We start from the raw sequence: 27,424 nt of genomic DNA, 5'->3' as shown, positions 1-27,424 counted from the left end.
ACATAAGATAACAATATGGACATTACAGAAAATGATGATCCAAATACATTTGGTAGCAATATGGATGGTCTACAATTAGATTTCAATGATGATGAAGATGATTCAATTCAAGACAAGGATGATGACAATATTAACTACTTGAAAGATCATATGGACATTGACAATGACACATTGGATGACATTGTTGCAGACAATGATGTTAATAAACAAGACTTCTAAATTTTCAGAATTATTTGTAATCCATGTTTAAAAAATGATGATTATTATAGCCTAAACTTTGAAATGCTTCAGTATTATTTGTGCCAATACAAATTACCTATTGCAATATCATTAAAGTGTTGAAGATATGGTATGAATTGTTGGCAGAAAAACTTAGGATTTTGTATCAACATATGTTCATTAAGACATAAAATTTAATAAAATATTAATGGTCGTATCTCACAATGATTTGAATAAGAAACTTTGTTAACTTCATTATTTTTATATTGTTTGCATTTTAATGTTGGTCTTCTCGCACTTACATTTAATTATCGATCCAGGTAGGCTTTATTTTTTAGAAGACTGTTGCACAAAGTCTATGCTAAGGCAGATGATGAATAGATAAAATAATCTCAACCCAAATTCATTTCACACACACTCTTAGCAATCAACAAAGATGTTACACACTCCACACAGATTCAATGTGAAGAAATACTGTAGAATAAGCTACTATGTCATTCAACCACTCTCACAACAATCCTAAAAACCATCACTCATTCAATTTGCACACATAAAAGGAAGTGAAATCCAAACTGTAACAACAAAATAATTCACTGCCACACTAAACTGAGGGACCGATTCAAGGCTTAAGCTATCACACCATCTAAAGCTTACCATGTTTAATTAAATTACACATAGAATTAACTATAACATCAACAGTAACAATAATCACATAAATGAGAAATATTTATGCAATATGTCATTCAACCACTTATAACACTCCTGAAAACCATCACTCATTCAATATGCACACATTAAAGGAAGTGTAATCCAAATTGTAACAACAAAGCAAATAATTCACTGCCACACTAAACTAAGGGAATGGTCCAGGACTTAAATTGTCACACAATCCAAAGCTTATTGTAATTAATTAAACTACACACAGAATTAACTGTAACAAAATCAGTAACAACAATCACATAACTGAGAAATATTTATGCAATCTGTCATTCGAACACTCTCACAACACTCCTGAAAACCATCACTCATTCAATCTGCATAGATAAAAGGAAGTGCAACCCAAATTGTAACAACAAAGAAAATAATTCATTGCCACACTAAACTGAGGGATGGGTCTAGGACTTAAGTTGTCACACCATCCAAAGCTTAATGCAATTAATTAATTTACACACATAATTAACTATAACAACAATAATAACAACAATCAAATAATTGAGAAATATGTATGCAATTATGTATTCCACTCTAACTAACTAGTGATCCTTGCTAAGAAGGATGACCCTTCCTCCTCAATAAGGGTTGTTGTACTAAAAAGAACACAAAATACTTAGAAGAAATTAATGAACTACAAATTTGAGATTTGCATTAATAAAAGTACCAGGATTACAGATCTCTGGTGTTTTCCCTTTCCAATCCTATAATCTAATTCTTCGCTCTAGTCCTCATGGGAAAACAATCTTCTCTTTTTTATATCTTAATTACAATGAGAAGATCATTATGAGAATCTTTCGATTCTCATGTGATATTAAAATAAAACGACATCTTAACAATTACACAACGATTTCCATGGAAGGGATAAAACTATAACAATTTAATTACAAATAGAGTTACAAAAGATCTCAACCAAATGATTTGGATGCTCCACAAATATATCCAAATGATGAGTTATTTCTTTGGACTTTGGCGCGCTCCTAGATCCAGTCTAACTAGGAAAGGCAACACGTGCTTAAGAAACTGCCTGTGTAACAACAACATCTCCCAGAACCTTAATTAATCCAAATCGATAAAGGAATTGAAATGTAATCTTGTAACAAAAAGCTTCAACAAACCATCCAAACTTGAAGCAACACATATATTAGTTTTATGATAAAAAGAAGCCTAAGAAAGTAGTTCTAATTTCAAATTATAAGTAGAATTGGACTAAGAAAGTGACAAGTGAAAAATGACATACTTAGGTGAATAAGGGTTGTTACAATAATAAGATATGGTCCTGTTGGTAAAAAAAGGATAAAATAAATAGGAAAATAAGTAGGAAAAAGATGACAATTCCGTGACCTAACATCTCCCCCAAGCTTAAGATTCTACATGTCCTCATGCAGACTCATGTCACTGATGCCTGACATGTTGAGAGTGAAGTTGTGTGAGGTTGTATTTTCCTACCATGTCTTCACCTTTGACCCTGTATCCTCGAAAAAAAACCAATTCTACCTCCCAAAACTTATCATTAATACTATATGGATGTTGATACCGATAGTTGGGTAACCAAACAAGAGGGAACTTCAATCTAAGTCCTATCCAGCCTGCACCACTCCTCCTAACGCAGTCAACATACTGATGAACTCTGGAAAGTTGCTACTCAAAATTTTGATAACAATAGGGGTCTCCCTTCTTCAATTCTTATCGGGAAAGATCCCATCTCAACTTGTTTCCTTCTAAGGCATCACTTCTCATTCCTTTTATATTTATCTCGCATCTCTGTAGACTTGATTCTTGGTGGTCCATTAACAATGTCTTAGTGGATGGAAACTACCATATTTTATTGTATTTCTATGCAACAATTTTAGTTGAACCAATTTTTTCTCTAATAAACGGTTCTACCCATTCTTCAGTTGTTACAGTATCATGGGTAGCTCTCCAACCTATCTGATTTTGCATAAAATAAACAAAATCCCTGAGTTGTAGATCTCCCAAATAGGGTGTCAGATTGAATGATTTTTCCCCAAGAAAGCAAAATCATGCAGTTACAACTCGCACAACAAATGTTGTTCTGAGAAATTAACACTTTGAAATGTTTCCAGTGTTATAAATTTACCGTAGAGAGATAAATTATTACTGAGATTTATCGAGATTTACAGAGAGGAATAATAAAATAACCAACAACAATACACATAAATATTATACACATAATGTTTATCCAGGAAAAACCCAACCCAATGAGATCTCATTAGAATTGGCCAAAACCTTGGCCAATCCGACCAAGTGAGCCTTCGCTACTCACCTCCAGGTCTACATTACAATGAAGTATTCCCAACCTTTTATAAGCTCCATTACATGCAATACCACATACCATAATACCATGGGTACACTATACCATGTGCCTAAAACCATTACTATTTAACTAGGTCAACCTTGACTCAAACCCCGAGTCAATTTTACCTAACAATTTCCCTCTTAAACTTGACATGGGGTTCCTTGACTAAATCCAGCCAAAACCTGCTAAGTGAGACAATCCCACTCACTCCAGACCTTACCCCCTTCAAAGTTTTTACCAGGGATTTGTTAACCCGACATCCCCCTATTACCTAGGTCTAACCCAAACTTTACCGGTAACTACCCAGGGGTACGCATGCCTTACAAGGTCTTACAACAGTATGCCCATTTACATGCAAATTAAATATTTCACTCCATTATCTTTTTTTACCCTTGTTGTTATCTTTGTACATATGACATCACTGTCCATATAAAAAGAACCCATCTATCGAATTACATGGGTCACTAGCTGCTGTAATCGCTAGTTATCTAGGCATTCTTTTCAGGTACATGGTTCATCAATTAATTAATTCACGTGAACATATCCTCCTCATCCATTGAATCTCCCATGACCCAATAGTGTGCAACTTTGTTTCACAATCTATGGCTTTTGATCCAGATCTGCAAGCAAAACTCAATTATCTCTCTATCTACCAAGCCAATACAAACCATTGGAAACAAAAAACATCCTTTTGAAGACAACTTAGCTTTGATACCAATTGTTAGAAATTTACTGTAGAGAGATAAATTATTACTGAGATTTACAGAGAGGAATAATAAAATAACCAACAACAATACACATAAATATTATACACATAATATTTATCCAGGAAAACCCCAAATCCGGGGAAAAACCCAACCCAATGAGATCTTATTAGCATTGGCCAAAACCCTCGCCAATCCGGCTAATTGGGCCTTCGCCACTCACCTCCAGGCCTACATTACAATGAAGTATTCCCAACCTTTTATAGGCTCCATTACATGCAATACCACAGATCATAATACCATGGGTACACTATACCATGTGCCTAAAACCACTACTATTTAACTAGGTCAATCTTGACTCAAACCCCGAGTCAATTTTACCTAACATCTAGGAAGTCATGTATCTCCTTTGTCTTATATGGTCGCTTTTCCTTCAGGGCTGTTAATTGGAAGAGATAATGTTTTTCTTGCAAATATAAAGGATAAGGAGAAGGATGCCTACTACACAATAAGCCGTTAATGATCTCATAAATGAGCTCCTTTTCTTGTTGTAACAACTTAACCTCTCCTTGGCACTACTTTCAGCTCTCCCAATATATCAGTATGCGATTATTTTGTCTCCGGCAAGCGCACACAAGCAAATGGAAATAATCATAAGAAGCTTTCTCTGGCAGGGAGGAAAGCAAGAGAACAAAAAGCTCAGCCTAGTAAAGTGGGACCAAGTCACACTACCATATGAACAGGGAGGACTATCCATACGTTTACCATGTTTAATGAACGCTGCTTTAGGGATGAAAATAATATGGAGAATGATAACCGGAAGGGAAAGTTGGTGGAAAAAAGTCCTCACCACAAAATACTTGAACCAAACCAGAACAATGTTATTGACAGACATCATTCTTGTGAGGCCTTGCACGTAAGTTTGGAAACTTGTAAAGAAAATAATCCCCTCAATCAGGAATCATATATCTAAAACCCCGAGAAATGGGAAATCGGTGTCAATATGGGATGACAAAATAATGGGAAAAGAGCCCCTAAAGCTTCAACGGGACTTCCTTGGTATACAAAGATGGATGGCAGAAAGAGGGTTGAACACTCTTCATTCGATTTCAGCATGGGATCAACAAACTTGGCATGAGTGGCAATTCACAACAATCCCCTTAAACTTAAAAGGACAATGGGATAAATTAAAGCATCATCTCAAAGGGGCAACACCCATAAGCATCTAGGGACGATTATGTTTGGGATCCTAGTGGAGGAGGATACATGGTTAAAACATGGTAAAAAGCACTTCAAGAACAACAAAACCATTAGGAGTGGAGCCTCTGGAAAGTGGTTTGGAAAACTGAATGTCTCCCTAAAATCAAAGCATTTATATGGACTCTTCTCAAATGAAAAATACTAACTACTGAAAAATTAAAAAAAAAGGAATCCAAGGTCCATCTAGGTGCTCCATGTGCTTGATAGAGGAAGAGTCCATTCAACATCTCTTCTTGGAATGCATGATAGCCAGAGAATGTTGGAAGCAGATTACAAGCCCCCTGGAAATTAATTTAAACTTCACAAACACTTTCTCAGAGTTTTATAAAGCATGGGAGAAGAATTACCCTTACTCTACAAAAAACAAAGCTACAATAATCAGGCTCTGGAAATGCCTCCCAACAGTATTGTGTTCGCAGATTTGGCTAACTAGAAATAAAAGTAACTTCAAAGACCAAAAGCTAAGAACAAGAATTTTTTATTATCAAAAACATGGGGTTTAGTCTCAAAAATTTTAAACACTAAAGGGATGTCAACAGTGGATCACAACAATCTACAGCAGGAGGAGAGAGATTGGATCGAAAAATCTATATTGGAAAACACTTGGAAAATGGGACCAAAGAAAGCTCCTATAGCAAGAAATTGGAAACTAATGATGAGTGAAAAAGAGCTTGAAGAGTGGAGAAAAAAACAAAATAGATTCAGTCTTTTTTTCGATGGAGCATTGAAAAACAATCCAGGGAAATCCAGAGCAGGAGGGGTGATAAGTGACCCAGATGGGAAAGAGATCACCACCTATGAATGGGGCTTAGGGGAAACCAAAAATAACAAAGCAGAAACCTATAGTCTTCCATTAGGCTCAAGGATATTAAAAAAAAAAGCAATCCGAGATCCTATGATAATAGGAGACTCTGCAATTGTTACTAAAGCAATGATCAACAATAAAAATCCCATTAATTCGGTAATGAATAGAATATAGAAAAGGATAAGATTGAATCTAAAAGGAGTAGGAAGACTCAGCTTCCACCATGTCCTGAGATAACATAATAAAGAGGTTGATAACCTCGCCAATAAGGCCACAGAAAGAGAAGCAGGAAGCATCAAGGAAAACAACGAAATATATTGCAGTTCCATTCCATAATCCATTACATTCCTCATGAAGAAAGAGCAAAAAAATGGAAAAAAGCATGAGGAAAATCAAAACAATAGCGAGAGTACATCAGAAGATCAAAAGGTAGATTTGTTAGCAAAAGCACTCAATGGGTATCTACAGGAGTATAATCATCAAATTCAAATAAAATCTAATATCATCCAAAGTTCACAGGCCAAGGAAGATAGAAATATTCTCTGCCTGAATCGAGCTGACTTCTATCATATCAGTGTCAAGTTTCAAGAAAAATATGTGTTCATAAATCGCAATCGAACGACCATATGCAATCATTGCAACAGGACTTGTATCCCCGTGTCCATTAAAAGGCTTAATAATTTAAATGCTAGCCTATGTAATTCTCTAGTGAATAGCAAAAGCTCTGAGTTATATGTTTTTCAGTTCTCTATGTCAAGCCATCAGCGCAACATTCTCTTCATTAGGCATTTTCATCCACCTGTGTCATCCATCGTCCCTCTGTGAGCTCATAGTTAGTCTCTCAACCATCTCCAAACACTGTAATATCAAGTGCATTCTCGTTTCCCCCAACAAGCATATCGGTCCCAATAATTCCCTGTGTATCCCGCCCTTGAATCGATATAGCATTCTGCCATGTGTCTCCATTCCTTTGTGTCATTTTAGCAGTGTGTCTCCCTCTTCTCGAAATCTTCATCACATCCTTCAGATCCATCTGCCTTCTCATAGTTTTTTCACCATCATCCATCCAGCTTCCAGAAAAATCTCGGTGGACATCCCTTCAAATAGGCATAAAAGTATCTCCCCAATTCAAGTTTAGAACATCTTCTCTTTGCCAGATTGGGCGCTGCTTTGTATCAGACTCTATTGTGTGGTAACAGGCTGCAACAGGTCAAATCCCCATTTCGAGGACAACGCAACAGAGCAAAAGAATCTCAACAGAAGGTATATCAAAAACAACAGTAAGATCAACAAGAGCACATACAAGAGGAATAGAAAAATTACAAAAGATATAGCAAGTCAGAGGATCAAAATGGAGTGCAATCCTATAGAAAGAGTTGCAAAAAATGACGGTTGCCCAACATGCAGGGCAAATAAGTTCATGATAGGTAGGTTCAATGAAGCTCTCAAGGATCTCAGGTCGGAAATGAAAATAGAGAACATCTATAAATAGAGAGACATAGATAAGTAGAAAGCCGAAATAATAGAGCTCAAAAACAAATGCAAGAATCTTGAGGAAGCCATAGCCTATATCAAGTCAATCACTTAGAGCCAGCAAGGGGAAAACTCCACCCAACAAAGCAAGAAGCATCACTCTCAGCAGGAGCAGTCAGTCAACCAGTATTGAAAAAGCATTTAATTTTATATGTATTGCAAGTTCATTCTACTTCTAGGACAGTATGTACAGAAATATGCCAAGCTAGTCAAAGGAATTCATGGAAAATTGGACTCAAGTTTAGAAATAGGGAACGCGTTCCCATTTTCATCTTTCTATTTGAATCCAATTCCCATTGAATGTAATAGGAGTTTGCTTCTCTTTTTTTTTTGCAATATAATCAACATTCAATCGTGTTAAAAAAAAAAACAACTTAACCTCTCCTTGCAATTCCTTCATCTGTTTCATTGGTTGATTTCTCTCCTTCTGAATTTTCACAAATTCTGCAATTCTTAATTTTTTAACCCACTCCTTCTTAAGCTTATTGACCATTTCCTCGTTATGCTTTAGGAAGATGACTTCATCTTTGGGAAAGAGCACTAATTTCTCTCACTACTCTAGTACCCTCATCAAATCTTCAAATTTAACGTGAGTTGTTTCAGATGTTGTTTCAACATCCTCCTTCTGATCCATTTTCTCCTCTTGTTTCTCTATCTCAACTACTAGTTCTTGTGTAACAACAACATCATCGATAGGTTCTTGTGGTACAATAGTATTTTTATTTTCAATCTGCTCTATTTCAATTGTTGGTTCTTGTGTAACAACAGCATCATAAACATGTTCTTATGGATTAGCAGATTATTTTTCTTCTTCCTACTCTGCTTCGACTACTGGTTCTTGTGTAACAACAACATCATAGATAGGTTCTTGTGGTACAAAAATATTTTTATTTTCAGTCTGCTTTGTTTCAACTGCTTGTTCTTGTGTAACAAAAACATCATAAACATGTTCTTATGGATTAACAAACTGTTTTTCTTGTTCCTACTCTACTTCGACTACTAGTTCTTTTGTAACAACAACATCATTGGTAGCTTCTTGTGGAATAGCAGGTTGAAATTCTTTGTCCTATTTCCCACTTGTACTCTAACTGAAACAGTAACATTCTCCATGATTTTATCCTCCTCAAGAATTTGTTGGTAGCCCTTACAAAGTTTTTCTAAGACAATAGATGATGCCATTTCTACAACCTCTTCTAACATATATAATCTAATTTCATTCTTAAAATGAAGTTTTTCTTTAACCAAGGTAATTTTTTTCTTTAACTCCTCATTTTCCTTTCTCAGATTTTCAATTTGAATGAGAGGGTCAATTTTTGTCTTACCTGGTGAGGTAATAGCCTCTTGTTCTTCTGGCTTCTCTTATGTTAATGGTCATTCTGTCTCCTGTTATTTCTCTAGTTCTTGTTCAGGCTTTGGTGTAACAACCGAGATTTCAGATGTAGAGGGGCCCTCCTATACAAACTTATCCTGCTTTTCTTTGTCCTATTGCTCCTCCAACCAATTAGGTCCAACTATATCAACACATTCCCCCTTAGCTGTAGCAATAACTTTTTGAGTCTCTTTTGGTGTAACAACTACTCGCACCCTTTTCCCAAGGATTCTTCTACCAATTGGCTTTTACACTTTCCTTTTGATTACCTTCATTGATACTCATGGCCTGGTCCCTTCAGGAGTCTTCACTTCCTCAACTCCAGTTTCAGGCACAATTGTTTTTCTAGTATTTTCTTCCTCATGCACTTCCTCTGCAACCAGGTACCCACCTCAGCCTTCCTCTGATGAGTCATTAGAAACCACCACAAGTTCTTCTATCCACACCCCTTTCCTCGTGAGGATGGACTAGGGGTCGTTCTAATGGAACTCCACCTCTTAGTGTTCCGTCAATCATTCATAGGAGGTGTATCATCCCTACTCCACTTAGAGCCTGTGGCTGTCTTTCTCTTGGAAGGTGTAGCAGTTTCAACATAAGTGTTGTTTCATCGCTAGGTGCCACTTCAGTGATTGGTGTTGTTTTAGCACTAGGGGATGCTTCAGCACTGGGTGTTGCTTCAGCACTGGGTGTTTCTTCAACACTAGGTGCTGCTTCAACACTGGGTGCTACTTCAACACTCGTGTTGCTTTAGCACTCCCTTCATTCTCTTCATTTGCACCAGCACAAGCTAGACTCACTATCAAAGCATGCCACAATCTCCCTTGTCTTTGTAATGAATACATGATGAATAATTTAATGAGTGCATGCTTAGTAACACAAGTTTATGGATGTTTTTCCCCTTTCACAACCTATGCCATGTGTTGTAATGACTTCAATAAGTAGTATGGTAAATTAGTCAACTACCCTATCCTCAGGTGTGCCAAGAATTGAAAGTGATAATTGAAAATAATCCCAAAACGACCCTCATAGATAATTAATTTTTGGATGAAGAGGGCTACATCTTCCCAAGGGTGAGGAAGATATGTTCTATCAAAATCCCCGTGCTTGGGCATCAATTCTTCTCCCTCTTGTAAGAATATGGCCTTAAATTTAGGACTGGACAATTTCCTTGAGAACCACCATTCTCCTGTCCTAGGCAACCCTATTACTTTTGTGATAACTTCTTCTATAACAACAATTATGAATCCCCCAACCACAAAGTGTTGTTCAACTGAGGCTTGGGCAAATTCTAAAGCGACCTATTCATTGAAACCCTATACTTTTTCAAAATAACTCAGCCATCTAGCCCTTTGAAAAAATTCCAATGCTTTTGGATGTTGTAACAACACATTAACAGAGTCAGGTTCGTGTCTGACCACTACTCCACCCATAGTTGCTCACAAGCACACTACTCAACAATGTTATGAACCTATTACAGAGCTGCTTCAGTGCACACATATGCTTTCTCAGGGGAGAATGTCAAGGTGTTGGAATTACAGGTGGTTACTCCTCCTTATTACCAATTCAAAACTTTTAAATCAAAAGGAGTTTCCGAATGATTGTGCTGATCTACATATGTAATAACACAAATAATAAAGAAAAAAAGTAACAATGATGGAGTATTGTTACTAATGACGACAGTTACATCGGTTTAATTGTAAAATGTAATGGTGTTAGAACGGTATAATCATGCAATATTATGGCAGGGTGAGGTATGTATTAATTGGACGAATAATTGGATTTCCTAGATCCGGTCTGATTAGGAAAGGAAACATGTGCTTAAGCAACTGTCTGTGTAACAACAACAACTCCCAAAACCTTAATTAATCCAAATCAGTAAAGGAACTAAAATGTAATCCTATAACAACAAGCTTCAACAGACCATCCAAACCTAAAACAACCTAGCCATTAACCATTAAACTACCTAACCTGCATCAAATCCCTTAGCTCTTGACCCTTAATCCCTTAAACCCTAACCCGTAATCCCTTAACCCTTAATCCCTGTACCGTAAATCCCTAAATCCCATAATCCTCAAAGCCCCTATCCACTTAACCCCCAACACCTCAATTAATTAACTATTTAGGCACATCCGACGCTAATTCTAGGGCTAAAAAGGGAGCTAACCAAGAAGGTAATGTAGGTGAAAAAAGGAGCTAAATCGGCGCTATCACTAGCACTATTTTATGGGAAAATTGATGGCGTCATTTCCAGCGCTATTTACAATGCTACTTCTGGCGCTAGTTTCCGACACTATTTTCAGCGCTATTTACGTTATTATTTATAGATCTATTATTTCCAGAATTAGCACCCAAATGTTTTGGCCAATGAAAGCAAAGCCAAAAATTGCGCCATCCCGATAAATAGCACCAATTTTTTAAAAAATCTGGAGAAACATACACTAAAACAATCCTTGGAAGAAAAAAAGGGAGCTAATCATAGGGATTTGTTGTAGTGATTCTAAACCTTTGAAATGTCAATATAAAGCTTCAGTTAGATTGTTGATTCTTCTTATTACATGTGCCAAGATTGGAGGGCCCCGTTGTGCTAGTTCATGTTGTATGCTTTTTGTGAGTTTACTGTGTATGTACATCTTTGTTTTTACGATATAGATTTTATGATTGGTAAATATTTATATGCCTTATTTAAACTCTTTTGGTATACATTTCATATTTATTTTAGTTTAAATTTGGAATGCTCTACTTTAAATTGTAATTTTGTTTTATAGCTCATATTTACTCAGGTAGATTTTTTAGATGCTAATTCAAAGTGGTGAACATAGTTGTTGATCCAAATTTTGTACATTATAACCAAGTTACATAATTGGTTTTTTTTCTTATGGGTTTCTGTGGATAAAACCCACACAATTTATCTCTATGCACCAGTTTTCCTTTGCACACATCTTCTCCACACTCAATACTTAGCCAAATTCTAATGTACGAAATGATTTCATGCATATGTGCTCTGCACAATCAGACTTCCACACATCTTAGCTCTACATATCCTTATCCTTCACACATTGCAACCTTCCACACACCCATTCCTTCACATACACTGATTCCTATGCTTGATTCTCCATAAGTGACACATTAAGAGGTAACTGCACAGAGTGTACATCAACCCTTTAAGTAAAACCACCATTTTCTGATTTTTAGGTTAATTAAGAGCCCATTAAAGGAAGTCCAATGCTTAAGGTAAAGGAAGTGTTTGATATGGTACTATGTGAATTCCTCTTTAGGTCCTTGATATTTTATTATGTGAATTACTCCTCATCACCTCATGTAGAGAGTGGCCATAAGCATTAACTTCTCATTATTGTTTCACATGGCCCAATGAAAGTGACATGAAAGAAAATAACATCCTATTAATTGTACCAAAGAACGAGGATTTAACAACTGAGCTCCATTAAACCTTCACTGGTCTCTCATACATATCTAAGTAAATTGAATAAATGATGATGAAAAGAAAGAAGTGTTTTGTGGGGATACTTCTAATTCAATAGTCCATCTAGAAAAGACATTTCACTAGTCCACTGCATACAATTGGTATTTGAATCTCACCCTAGAATAAAGGAGAAAAAAAACAAAATTTGGACCATGGGGATGGTGAATGCTGCAAATGTTTATGAATTGTTCAACTTTAGAGAAGTGGTTTATTTCTGTGCAAAGATATTTTGACTCGAAGACTGGGACTATAAATCTTGAAATAAAAAATAATCCAACTCCTTTGACTCCCTAGGTCTTTAGGAAAATATTTAAATTACTAGACCCTACGAAGCATCTCATGTTATCTGAACCTGACACTTTTCTTGATTCTTAGCAAAGCGAGATGAATATCATTCAAGAATTCTTGCCACATTCAACAACAATCCCTCCCAACCTTTATTTTATTTATATCTTTATATTTGTGGAGCCATTCATAGATTTCTCCTGGCTATTCATGTGACTAATGGGACAAGAAACAACATCAATTGTTCCTAGGTTAGTTTTATGTATATTGTATTATTGCTTCAAGAGAGATGTCATCTACAAGTGGGTGTAGGTCATCTCTAATTAGATTTCCTTTCAATTATTAAAATCCATTTAAGACTCTGATTTTTCATGACTGTGTTAATTTTAGGTATGTTCTATGCTAGAGCAATTTATTTAATTTCTTTTCCATATTAGCAATCACATTAGCATAAAGTAAACTGCAGATAGAACATAAATCGCAGAAGACATGCCAAGACAAGAGGACACAAGATGTGGCGCTAGCTAGGGACAAACCCCACAATGTGTGGGGAAACCCTTGATCAATTCTTCTTTTATGTTCTTCAAAGTTTAGCAGAGAAAGAGAGAGAGAGAGAGAGAGTATATTTACATCAGAAGTCAACACTTTGACTTATCTAGATCTGAGCATAGATCATCTCCTATAACGATGATACATGAGATCAGTTGAAGACATTCTGCTTCAACTAATTCTCCTAGGTGATGGCTTCTATCCATTTCATTCATTTGTTGCACCTTACCGTGTAGCACCATCATGCTGCATCCTGCATCATCATGCTGCTCATGATCACTGTGCTGCCCATACATCATGTTGTCCATGATCTCATCTATCATGCTGCCCATGATCTCATACATCATGCTGCCCATGATCTCATTCAACATCATGCTGCCCATGATCTCATTCAACATCATGCTGCCCATTACTAATATGCCCATCATCATGTTGTCTCATTTATCATCATGCTGTTGGGATTATCATCCTTGCTGCACCTCTGAGATACCTGTCCATATCAAGAATACTAGATCTGAATACTGTGATGACCATTGCCACTGTATGTCTTCTTTTACAGGTATTCCGAGAAGCTCTTGATCAGTACTGAAACATCATTGAAGTTATGCCGAGGCAGTAACATATACATCTGTGAGACTAAGCTGATACCCAACGTAATTTTCATTGTGCAATCTGAGTTATGTTGTTTATTGCATCTAAACTATCACAAGGATACCACCGAGATTTATATGCATAGATTATGGCTACAACAATTTGTTCCAGCGGCCTCGTTAACTTACTGTGTCCACCAGCAGCTCCCAGCAGCTCTTCCTTATCACTGCGACTACCCTCACCTTGACTGCAGTTGTCTATGTCTTGACTGTGACTTCATGACAGCGGCATTTCCATGCTATGCGTATATGTATATGGTCAGCGTAAGAAGTGTTTTTATGAACGATAAACTACATGGATATCTTCAACGTATAGGGACTATGCATGCATAATTGCGTATGCATATAAGGCTGCGTATAAGGTGACAACACTGTCCACGTTGTGCATATAGTTCATAACGTCAACATGTACAACGTGAACATTGACCTACGATGACAGCGTGAACATAGACCTTCAATGATAGCGTGAACCGTGACACATATCTCCCATGGCTGCCATGTCCTATTACAACGTGTATATATCTCCATTACAATGTCTATATATATTGCCATTTTCTGCATATAGCCTGCGTATACATAGTCATTGCTTGCGAGTGAGTCTTCATGACCAACGTATTTCATAATCTAACTAGCGTGTAGATGTGTTCATAATCTGCATGTAGGTCTTCATGACTAGCGTTATGACTGCGGCTCTTCCTGGAGCAGATTCTCACGTTGACTGCGGCTTAGGGCAACGTACAGCAGCTAGGGCATCACTTGAAGACCAGCATATCACTCATGGTGTCTCTTTCCTTCACCAGAAACCCAGACGTGGAGAGGAGGAGACTACACATGAAGATCTATATGTCTTAAATGATTTAAAGTCCCCCATATTTATACTAAAAACATAGATGATGAATAGACACAACTATTGGGCTTAGGAGCCTACTCAAGTTGTTGGTCGACTTGATAATAATTTCATAATCAAAATAAATTCATATCTCCATAAATACTTATCGGAATCGGATGATCTTTAGATCAATCCTATACCTCTCGACGAGAGGGATCCAATAAAAATATCACCTGCCACAAATAAGCTGACCCACATGGAGTTTGGCCCTAGTTGTTGATTTAACAGACTGTTTATCTAGTAATGAATCTTGTCTCATGCCATACTTTTCATGAACTACCACATAAAAGTATTTTAAATCTAGATGTGGAGCCAATACAATTATGGTATCCTATACTATGGTAGCATTAGGCTCTATGTCATTTTTGTAAAATTAGATATGTAATTTTTAAAGAATCCAACTATATGTTGACTCAGTGAGAGCCTTGGAGGACTTCTACCGAAGCATAGACTTTCTTATGGGGAAGGGAATACACAAGGAAAGGGAAGACCACAAAAATTAATGAATTTCAATATAAACCCTTCTTACTACCTAAGTTTGTGCTCATTAGATATTTTCTTGTTGAAATCTACCAACAGATACCACCCATGGTTAATTATATTTGAAAGAATAAAGAAAAATCAATTCATTTATTTACCATTTACCACTGGGGAGATTACTATAAGATTTTTTTCTCATCTAACATACTTATTTGAGTTACAAAATATTTTAAATTTGAACAAAGTATAACTTATCTAGGGATTTGAATCTGAAGGTATATTTTCAAAACATCTGGATGTGGTCAGATATGGGAATTTATTTACAAGGATTTTTGAAGAAAGTGGAGAAAGTCACACTGGACCATCCAAAGAACAGTAAGTATCCACCCCTACTACATAAGTAATTATGGAAACCAACACCAACATGGGAGGGAAAAAATAAAAAAAGAGGTAAATTTTTTTTGAGTGCTCAACCAACTTCAACAAAACAAGATTGCTTGATTTCCTCTTCTAGTCACAAGAAGAGATATCTTGTATATATTATAGGAGAGAGAGTTATGATAGGCGCTCTAGTGGAGGAGATGGAGAGGAGCCACCTCCCTGCGTGAATTTAGAAAAGTCACATATTACTAGTTCATCCAAGAGAAAGAGTTTTACAAAGAAAAAGTCTCGCATTGCAGAAGGACCCGATGAAATAGAAGTTGACAACACTACAATGCCTGATTGGGTTACGGCATGTATGGTTGCAACCTTGAAAATGATAGAATAATTTGTTGTTGAAGAACTGATAACTTTTGAGGACTAGTCCTTGACTATACAAAACACCCAAGTTGACAAATCAACTAATAAATTGTGGTTTGAAAAAGTTAAGGTTCAAAATAATTAGGTTACTAGCCAATGGAAGTTCGGAATTGATGTTTCTAGAGTTGAACCACATGTCTCCTAAAGCTACATCTATAGGTGAGGCCCTCGCACACTTCATTACAGAAAAAGGAATAGAAAATTTAAAGCTCAGGAAAAGGATGAATTAACTTGAAGAAGCTTTAATTCCTACTCCACTAGTCATGACCCCATTAGCTATTCAAGCAAAAAGGATTTCAATCATTACCCTTTAGAAACCCCAAACAATTATGAAAGAATCACAACTACTTAACAATGTCAAATCATATGTCACAACTAATATTAATAAGTGGCTAGAAATTATTGAAGAAATATGGGAAATTTCATTACATATGAGGAACTTATCCCATAGGATTTGTTCATTTGTTGAATATCCAAAGAAATATCTCAAGGTTGATTAACAATTTGTTAATAATAAATTGTCTACTTTTGTGAATAAAGTCAATTTGTGGGTAAATCAAGACATCACAGTTCCTCCGATGAAAGAATATACTAAAGACTGGCTACACCAATCATCACAAAAAATCATTAATCCTTAATAACTACCTAAGAATTTGGGATAACAATCTTTCCTGCAACCATATAAACCAGATGCTTCTTCAACAATAGGGGATTATTCATTCCATATTTGGTCCTTCTGCAATTTTTTGAGTGTTGTTTTTCTTCTAAAGCAATTCCCTTCTATTTTCTCAGTCTTGGGTTAACCCCATTTTATTTAACTGTTGCATGTTTTCTAAAGCCAATCCATGAATGTGTTTCCTCCTTTTTTTTTTCTTGCATGTACCTTTTATCATTCTATTAGTCCATAGGAGCCCAATCCCGATAACATTAGGAGTTGAATGTAGTTTATTTTAACGATTAAGTAATAGGATTTTGTGATTGTGCTCTAAAAACTTAACTCTATTTTGAAGCTTCAAGTTCATATATTATTTTTTTACTCTTACAGAGAGCTTATTTTGCGAAATAATTTCATTCATGGTTTTGAAACTTTAATTTCCAAATAAGAAGTAGGAATATCTTGGATGCTTGCCTATGATCTCGTGATTCCAAATGCATGACATCATTTTATAGTACTTTGGATGTGTGGACCAATGCTATCTATTTCCATCTATTGATTTATCTTCATATATGTTTCCTCAAATATGTTTATGGATGAAAATGTGGAATGAAATTATCAGAGTTTAATTTATTTTATTATTTTATTTTTCTTTTTGAATAACACCTAGTACACTCGTAGGTGCATGACTTGAATGTTTAATATTTTATATTCAAGTTTTATTTATGAGTGTGTTTAAATAGAGGAGAACCACCTCTTTAAAATGTGAATGGATTATGGAAATAAACCTTATGATGTTGACCTTTTTCCATACTAGAAAAAAACATCAACATTCTTTGTGACCATATGGGGATCATAATTTCAATATTCTTTTCCTAATCGATAAACATCCTCCTCCAGTCCAACATCACCTTCTCGTTAGACTAGAATACCAAAGGATTATATTGCATCAATTATAGAATTTGGTCTTGGACACTGCACAAACATGAGTAGAGCTCGAATGATTGTGGAAAGTTATATCCCAATGGGAATCATCTGTACCACGAAATCCAAAAAGGAAACTTCAATGAAAGATAAATATGAAGTCGCAGGATTCACAAAGTCCAAAAAGGACGCTAAAAAGGAGTATAAAGAAAAAGGTTTCTGAAAAGACTAGTACCTCTGAGAATGAAGAAAGCTATCTTTTCTTTCCAACCGAAAAGAAAAAAAATGTCCGACCATAAAGAAAGATGAGAGGTTGATAATTAAATAAATCAAAGATACAAAGCCGACAATCAAAGAAATCAAAGGCAAGAGGCCGGTAATCCGAGGAGAAGAAGAGTGACACCCCTTTCATTACCCCATCAAGAACATATAATGTTGGGGTAATAACATTGATGTTATGATGTCAAACTTTATTATGAAATATAATGTTTTATTTTATTAATAAAATATGTTATAATTGAATAAAGGGGGGACAACCAATAGATTATTATGCCTTTAGAGGAAAATACATACCTTGAATCAATAATTCCCATAATGTGATGGTTGGGAAGATGAAGGGTCAAGGCGTGTTTATAAAAATGAAAGAGAAAATTCATTGAGCAACTTTTTCTTTTTTCCATTTTTTATTCATTATTCTCCTCATATACTTAGTTTTTCCCACTCTCATTTAGAAAATTCGAATTAACATTAGAATTGGTGACAACTTGTGTAATGGGAATTGAATGTGTTGTAGTCCTTTTTCCTTGGGTTAGATGGCTATGAGGACTAGGATTTGTCTTGTTTGTGTATGTCACAGAGAACACTGAAGAAGTGTGGGTCGAGGGAATATAAATATTAGAGGGTCAAGGGACTATAAAGATTAGAGAAGGACTCCCTTGTGCCATGTAGAGTTGCATTGTCATTTGTGAATGTTTATGGGCTTGGTCAAGGAATGGAAATGATGAACACTGTGATTATTTCTTATGTGTGGAGGACAGTGGACTTCACTTTTGTATTAAATATAGTCTAAAAAATATGTTCTAAATCCTCGAGTTTAGTTTTTCCCTCAAGGAATCAAGTTTTGGCTTAGGGTTGGCCAACTATGAGAAAGACTGCAACATAGTTGAGCTTATGGTTGGGTGGAGAGTGGCTCAACCTTCTTTAGTTCTAGATTGAAAAAGACTTGAACAAAGATAAGTATCTCTTATATGATTAATTAATTGCTCTTTTCAACAAGTTTATATGTATATGCATTTATCCTTCAACAAATTTATCATGTATGTAGCTATTATACTATTTGGTTGTAACTTTTTATATGTATTAAATTTTGTAACAACATTGGTTGAGGAAGATAGGCTTCCTAAATTCTCCTTCAAACAGGCCATATTGGAATTATTGTTATAAATTTTCTTTTAGGAGGTTACAAAATCTAAAACTTGGACCATAGTGAGGGGAAATCCTATTGATCCTCTGGTCAAAGTTTTAGATCTTAGGTCACAAAATTTTAGGAAATATGATCAGAGGAAGTTGGTCTTTGTAAATGAATATTTAAACGTGTCATTTTTGAAATTATGCTATAAATATTCCTCTAAGAGGTTCTAGAAGCTGAAACTTGGACCATGGTGAGGGGAAATCTTGTTGATCATATGGTCCAACTTTTAGATCTTAGGTCATGATATTTTAGGATATATGATTAGAGGAAATTGAGTTTCCTAAATGCTCCTAAAATCATCATCCATCAAACAGGTCATTTCTACATATCTGCTATAGCTTTTCTTTTTGGAGGTTCCAAAAGCTAAAACTTGGATCATAGTGAGTGGAAATTATGTTGATAATTTGATCCAACTTTCAAATCTTGGGTCACAACATTTTAGGAGATATGATGAGAGGAATTTGAGCTTCCTGGATGCTCTTAAAATCATGCTCAAATATGCCATGTTAGAATTTATTCTATAACTTTTCTCTTGGGAGGTTTCAAAAGATGAAACTTGGAATATAACGAGGGGAAATCCCGCTGATCATTTTATCCAAATTTTAGATCTTGGGTTGTGAAATTTTAGGAAATATGATCAGAGGAAGTTGGGATTCCTATATGCATATTTAAATAGGATATGTTGGAATTTCTCCTATAAATTTTCTTCTAGGAGATTCTAGAAGCTAAAACATGGTTCATAGTGAGGGGAAATCTCACTAATAATATGGTCAAACTTTCAGATTTGGGGTCACAACATTTTAGGAGATATGATTAGAGGAAGTTGAGCTTCTTGGAGGCTCCTACAATCATGCATCAAACAAATCATGTTGGAAATTTTGCTATAAATTTTCCTCTAGGAGGTTCCATAAGCTAAAACTTAGATCATAGTGAGGGGAAATCTCGTTTATCATTTGATACAACTTTTAGATCTTGGGTCACAATATTTTAGGAGATATGATAAAAGGAAGTCAAGCTTCCTAGATGCTCCTAAAATCATGCATCAAATAGGTCATGTTGGAATTTTTACTATAACTTTTCATATGGGAAGTTCAAGAGGCGAAACTTGGAGCATATTAAGGAGAAATCCCACTGATCATCTGATCCAATTTTTAGAACTTGGACTACTGTAATTTAGGATATATTCCTTGAGGAAGTTTTTATATCAGTTTGCATGTAAAGTGTTTGAAGAAATGCCTAAATTTTAATGATTCATTGCATACAAACTGTTTGATAAAATGCCCCAACGAAAATGCTGTTTTGTGGATAGGGATAATATTGTTGTGTGTCAGCATTATTGTATGATAGTATTGCTACATCTGATCTATGATTATTTTCATGTGAAGCATTTGAAGAAAAATGTTAAATATTTGATAAAATACCTCAAAGACAGAAATCAAAAGTTGCATGATTGAGTCGTATATTTAAGCTCGTATGTTATAAGTGGAATCAAAGCAGTGTTTCTTATTTTATTTATACAAAATGTTTGAAAAAATGTATAGAAGAAAAATATTACTTAATTGGTGGCATAGAAAGTATTTGAAGAAAGGTTTATATGTAAAGGGTTTGACAAAATGTTTGAGAGATGAAAATAATTTTTTTTGTAAGTGTGGTTAGGATAAATTTAGTAGGGGTATGTGACAAAGTGGTATTGGAGCTGATTGTTAAGCTTGTGAAGGAGACAAAAAAATTGATAACTTGTATTCTTATTTGAGCATTAAAGCACCAGGTATGTGACAATAAGGGTGAGTCTTCTTGCTTTACAAGGTGAACAACATCCCCTTCCTACTATACCCTTGGGATTTCTACCTGTATTTAATGGGGATGGTGCCATGAACCTTAATAAGTTATATGGAGCAATTCCTGACCATTTGTGATATCCAAGGAATTGTACATGAAGATGTTATGGTTAGAGTATTCTTCAAACTCTAAAATGACTTGCCTATGAATGCTATATTTCCATGTCTACTATCAATTACTTCCTTTGATGATATTGAAGAAGCTTTCATAGGATGATATACCTAGCCTGTTGTATACCATACCTTGCTTACTCAATTCATCAGATCCATTTAGAAAATAATGAAAATATTAGAAATTTTATTCTTATATTATTTAATATCCCACAATAGATACATCAAGAAACTCAACCTATTGACCCAACTTTGTTTGGTTGCTATAAAAATGTGAAGCCTGCAGATATCAAGTATGCTATAAAATTTATGCATATCAATACATTGCAAGAAGCCATGAGAAAAGTGCAAGATATGGAAGAACGTATGTTAGAAAGTAATGTTTATTTAGATATTATTCTTGGAAAAGTACAAATAGACATGTCTTATTTGAAGAAAACATAAATGAAGAAACCGGTGCAAAGTGAACATGTACAACGGTTGTAAGGGGAGTTTTCATGGAATCCCTCCTAATGTACAAAATATCCTTGCGTTGGAAGAATCATCTTCTTCAAAGGTCAATTAGTGAATTCTCAACTAAATAGAATGGTTAAGCAAATGCAAAATGAAATAATACAACTAAGAATAGGAGATGAGTAGAGGCCATGACATCAGTAGAATGTTGGAGGCCCAACATATGATTTTAAAGAAAGGTCTAATCTAGGTCGGAATGTTAATAAATTTGCTCCAAGGGGACAAAGGTTTCCCAGATTTCAAATTCCAAGAACCTTTGTGATGGAAGAAGAAGAAATACAAGAGGAGGAATACATGGACTCACTTCAAATTCTTATAGATGAGAATTTGACTACCTTAGAATCCACGAAGATGAAAGATGTTAAAATATCTTGATTGGAGGAAGAACTTATTGAAGAAATTCAAGAGCTCATGGAACAAGAGAATATTCTTCAAGCTACAGCTCAGTTGAATAAAGAAAAATCAAAGTTCCTAATTCAACATACATATATGAGGAATCAAGGAGAAACATCATTACAAATAAATACACAACAAGAGAATTTTGGATCAATTCAAATCAAGACAAATAATCTTGTTAGTCCAATCAAAATGTCTTATAATATCATAGATGACTTGCATAAAATATAGATATCTCTACTAGTTTAAGAAGTGATTAAGTTTCCTTAGAAAATAGAAAACCTTCTCAAAGCTCTTGCAAATGAAGATCTATCCAATACAAGGGTAGAAGCAACTATTGTATCACACCAAAAAATGAGTTCTACACCTCATGTTAAACACCAAGGTAAAGTACCTCCTTTCTACATATCATTAGAAACTCTAGAGTTCATGTTGCATAACTATCTAGTGTATAGTGGTGCAAAAAATAACATCGTGTTGCTTTATATAAATACTCCTGCACTTGAGGGAGAATGGTTTTTTTCAAGTAGGGTAGGATAGTGTAGTAAACAAATGAATAAAATAGTAAAGATAAAAATAAGTCTAGTTGTGAAAACTAGGAAACTGACACAATTAAATCCAATTCTTACTTGAAGGATTCCTAGCAAGTAAGACACACAATAAATTTTGTGATTTCATGTTGGTTCTAATGGTTCTTTAAAATATTTTTGGTTTTATGCTCAATTTGGTTGATGCAGGATTCCTTAAGGCCTACCTTCCAACAGATCTTGTCCCATCGACTCCAACACCTTAAGAGGGACCAATATCATAGATCCTTTTGAGTTCCTTGGAGTTTGCATACATCAACAACAAATTTCTTCTCTAACAACAGGGGAATACCTCAATGTCTATTGATTTCCAGATCCTGCAGGTGACTTGAATTTAACACATTTACTCGTACCTTTCAGAATACACTCTTATATCTTGACACTCATTAACATCAATTGTGATTTGTCTCACATTGGTTAACGACATCCATTAATGGTTGGTAATCCAATGATTTCTTTCTATGTTCAACTTCAACAAAATTTATTCACATAGATAGAATTGTGCTAGATGTGGTTTTATGTCAAAGATTACTTGCTTCATGATTCTAACATTAGCTTGCAGCAGCTTGGCGATAAAAAAGGGTATCCAATCTCCAACACTATCTTACAATCCTTTGGTTTCAACATTTATAGAATTTCTAAGCGTGTATACAACTCAAGCTTCACTTGCTTTAGTTCCATACAACAACAATAAATCTCTGCCAACATCAACATTTACTCCATCAACTCTAACCTTCTCTAATCATAGCCTGAGTTTCAAATATTTTTTCCTTTATACAATCCAAATTTGATCCTTATAGCCTCAATATGCTTAAATCTAGCAGTCATATTCATGAGTATTAGTGACCAAACAATTTCAAGCTAAAATAACTTTTAGTTCTTTTAATTTATCAAGGAGAAAGGAAATTGTATGAAACGTCTCATATGCTTGTCATTTTATTCTTCTCCTTACATAATTTCATTCACCACTATTATACAATGCCTAGTATCTTAACTATTTCTTATCTATCTTACAACTATAGTATGAGCAGCGAACATGTCAACAAAAAAAAATGATTCTTGATCTTTGCTGGCTGAATTTCACACCATAGTGTCTTAAGGAGGATGCCAAAGACTTCTCTTCTATGAAGTAGGATGTTGAAACTGTGGAACTTCTACAAGTAGCTATGTAGGATAACAAAATGAATTCTCTGAATGATGCTTTTGATATTGAAGTTTGTTTCATTTGTTTGGATTTTCTCTGCTCATTAATGAAAAAGTTGTGCTTTGCTAGCAAATTTTTATAGTCTGCACATATTGAATGGGCATAGGAAGGGAGAACTTGAAAAATGTTTCTCTGATTAGTAAATTTCTTGTTAAATTGAGTAAATCTATAAATCAAGAGGATGTAAATGAATTCATTTGGCAAGGATATATTGGGGGTCTATAATTAACACCACTATTTATGAAGCAATTCACAGTCCATAAGAAGTTTATAGTTTCCAACACAATTGTTTTTGCATCTACATATGACACACTTGAGTTGGATTTACAAAAAAAAAGAACTCTTCTAGTGTATCCAATAATGCTTGTGCTCTGACATTTACTAGTTATACCAATGAGAAGAATTTTGTGGGACTTTATATTAAGGATGGATATGTTGCGAGTGGTTAAGAGACATTTTGTTTTTGCTTACTACAAATCTCTACATATGCCTATGGGATCACATAGATTTGAATTTGTAGACGCTATATCTGGTCAAGAAATGAAAAAAATATTGGATTTTTATTCAATATACTTAATGGCAGGGTGAAACATCAAAAGGTTCAATGTTGAGTGCTTCCATAGCTATCAGTGAAGGTTTAAAACAAATAATTGTTTTGGCTACGTTGAAGGGATTGAAGGCAGAGGCAGATTCACATCCATCTATAAGGTATCTAAGATACAATAATGGTAAGTTTTGATTTCAATTTTTCCATCAATTAAATTTCTCTGCATTAATTTCCATGGATAGTACAAAGAACAAAAACAATGAAGCCCAATTCCCCTCTAGATTAAGCCATGAAAGGAGCAATTCTTATAAAATCCAAATACCTTAACCCCTCTTTCATTTGGATGAAAGCTAAGAGAAATATTATGGCTCTTTTGATTTGTTCCTGACCAATAAATATGTGATTCCTCTATTCCCTAAATTGTTTGGGAAATAATTTTTTTTAATAATAAAAAGCATCCCATCCTTGTGTATTTGACTCTACACAATGGAGGGGATAGATCGAGTCAGCCTGTAGTTCGACTTTTCTCTACGTTGGGAATGATACTTGTTGCTTTATTAAAGTTGTCGGGATTTTTCAAATAAGGAATGAGATTGTGGAGAATGTTGTTGATATGATCGATGGTCTCACATCGATGATTCCAATAATGTGGAGGAACGTAAGGTATTTGTATTTAAAATCCTTGGTGTCTTAGGAAGTTCCACTTTACCAATCTATTTCTACAATGCCCCTCCAAATTGAAGGTGTAAAAACATAATCACAAATGGATAAAACAATGACAAAGGAAGTGTGTGATCAAGATGTTGAGAATAAAAGTTTCATGAAGTTACAAATTCACGATGTTAGATACATGGATAATATGTTGGGATATTTTTCTGACTAGTTCTTTGGCGGTGAGGACATGGGTGAAGTTTATTTTTTGGACTCCATGGGAGATAAAGTGAAGGATGTTGATCCTTTAGATGAAAATTAGTAGGTAGGATTTCGTGTAAGAAGAGAAATGTTTATGCAAAAAAAACCCCAAGTGCAAAGAGGAAGAAAGTCTTATCTTATGAGGCTAGAAATGACTCTTTGGATAGTCAAGGTGTTTATGATAGGGTGCCAAAGAAATATTCTCATAAAAAGAAAAATAAGTGAGTAGGATTGCAGGGTGGAGCAGTGTCCAACAATGTTAATTTTGAAACCAAGAAATAAAAGTCAAAGAAAATGGAAAATAAATGTTAGTGTTGTATGAGCCTATAGTTCAAAGTAAGTTTTGTGTTTGCACTAACATATGCTTTTGTTAAGGGAAATGACAACGTTATATCATTCAATTTCTACTGCACTGCAATTTGAATTTGGATTCATAATATTGCATGACTCTATTTTTCTGATATATTGATCAATTTGGCCTAAGATATATGATGTGGTGGACAAAGCGTGAATGATGATAGTGCATGTCATTCTTTAAATGCTACTTGTTATGCTTCATTGAGGAAACTAAATAGGATATTTCTAATTCTTGCATGCACATCGATCCAAATACATTTTTTTTTTACCAAGTGGAGTCCTTTGCTTATTTTGGAAGAAATGAATCTTCTATGTGTGGAAATGTAGGAGCTTGATAAGACTTTTCAGGAAGAGGGCTACATGGATGCTCATCTCCTTAAAAACCAGAATGGTGGTAGTTACCTTGTGGACGAGGAAGTTAATTTCATTGAATCTAGGTTGTATTAGCGTTACATGCCTCTATTGACTCTAAAGAAATATATAATTCTGGTTATGAAGATGTAGGCGAAGAAGATAAAAAAAGGAGAATAATATGAACAAGGTAGGATGACAAATTGAACATTTTAGCAAGTATTGTGGGCTTTTTGAGGAGACATTTCTTTTGCACAATGACATGCAAATATGTCAATGTGGGGGAGATGGTCGGCTCACATTTTGTCACATTTTTTGATGCCTCATTTGACCTTTTACCCTTAATAACCCACATTTATAACACATATTTCCCAACTATTGTCGCTGCTACAACACCCTCCAAAATTTTTGCATGCATGAAATTTCGGAGCCTACCTTGGTCTTGCATATTGTCATCGCAAACATTGAAGTCCATTCCATGTGTTTTCTTTAAGTGTTTTGGTCCCTTTTGCAAGAAAGGAAAAATGTCGTATTTTCGCATGTTAGCTGTCACATAATGTGTATGAGCTTGTTTTTGTGGTTCCAAGGGATTATCTTTGTGAAAATGAGTTGATTTAACCATGTAAACATCCGTTGCACTCATTCCCAAAGTTGTAGCATTGTTGCACAAGTGTCCTCACGGTCGTCACAAAGTGTATATTTGGTGTTGCACTTGTTGTAAGCCATCACAAAGTTGTCACAATGAGGGAAATGTGTGGTTCATGTTTCACAAATGATCTATGTTGTTTTGTCATCAAGTGTTCTAAGTGTGTGGTCATAATCAAGTCATGTCACTGATCACATCAGTTCACTAATCCCACACTTAGCCAATTTTCAGAAATTTCCCAGCAACCTAGCTTCATCCATCCTTCCCCAATTGAGCATTGCACAATTCCAACCCTCAAGCTACAACCTTGTCCCTTGCCACTGTGAAATGTGTAGTTCCTGCCTCCCAGGACTGTGCACTGCGCAGTTCCAGTGCTTAAGCCCAGACCTTGTCCCCCAAAATTGTGCATTCTAGCCCTCCACGCTGGTCTCAAATGTACATTACATAGTCTCTGAGCTCAAGATTAGCCCTTTAGCTCCTGAGTTATGCAATTTCATAGTTACTCAACCTCCTTTTCCTTCTGGAACTGCTCAATAGGATAAACCAATGCCCATCCCCTCAGCCTGTCACATCGACCTCCCAGACTGTGCAATTTTCTTCCTTAGTCCAGTCTGAACTGCACATTGCTTAGTCTCAAGGCTTAAGCTTCACCCCTGAGCTCCTGAGTTGTGCAATTGTGTAGTCACTAAGCCTCTCTCCCAGCCTGCAACCCGGTTCTGGCTTAGTTAGTGGATCAACATGTATCATCTTAGACTAGGGGTTTATCGAATTGATGTCATCTCGTCATGAGTGAATTGCAGATGCAGGTACCTTACCATACCATGACAAGATGATGATGAAGGAGATGAAGAAGGGA

General features: G+C 35.4%; 1 pseudogene; it reads left to right on the top strand.

Annotated features, from left to right (window-relative positions):
• Positions 1-15: 15 nt before the first annotated feature.
• LOC149263000 (uncharacterized) lies at positions 16-25,526 on the top strand (annotated as a pseudogene).
• The last annotated feature ends 1,898 nt before the right edge of the window (positions 25,527-27,424 follow it).

Source organism: Pinus tabuliformis, chromosome 6 (assembly GCF_031772625.1).
Source record: "Pinus tabuliformis cultivar Carrire ecotype Pingquan chromosome 6, CPIR1, whole genome shotgun sequence".
In the NCBI taxonomy this organism is placed as follows: domain Eukaryota; kingdom Viridiplantae; phylum Streptophyta; class Pinopsida; order Pinales; family Pinaceae; genus Pinus; species Pinus tabuliformis.
Note: the sequence above shows the minus strand (reverse complement) of the source record. Positions and strands in the feature narration are given on the sequence as shown.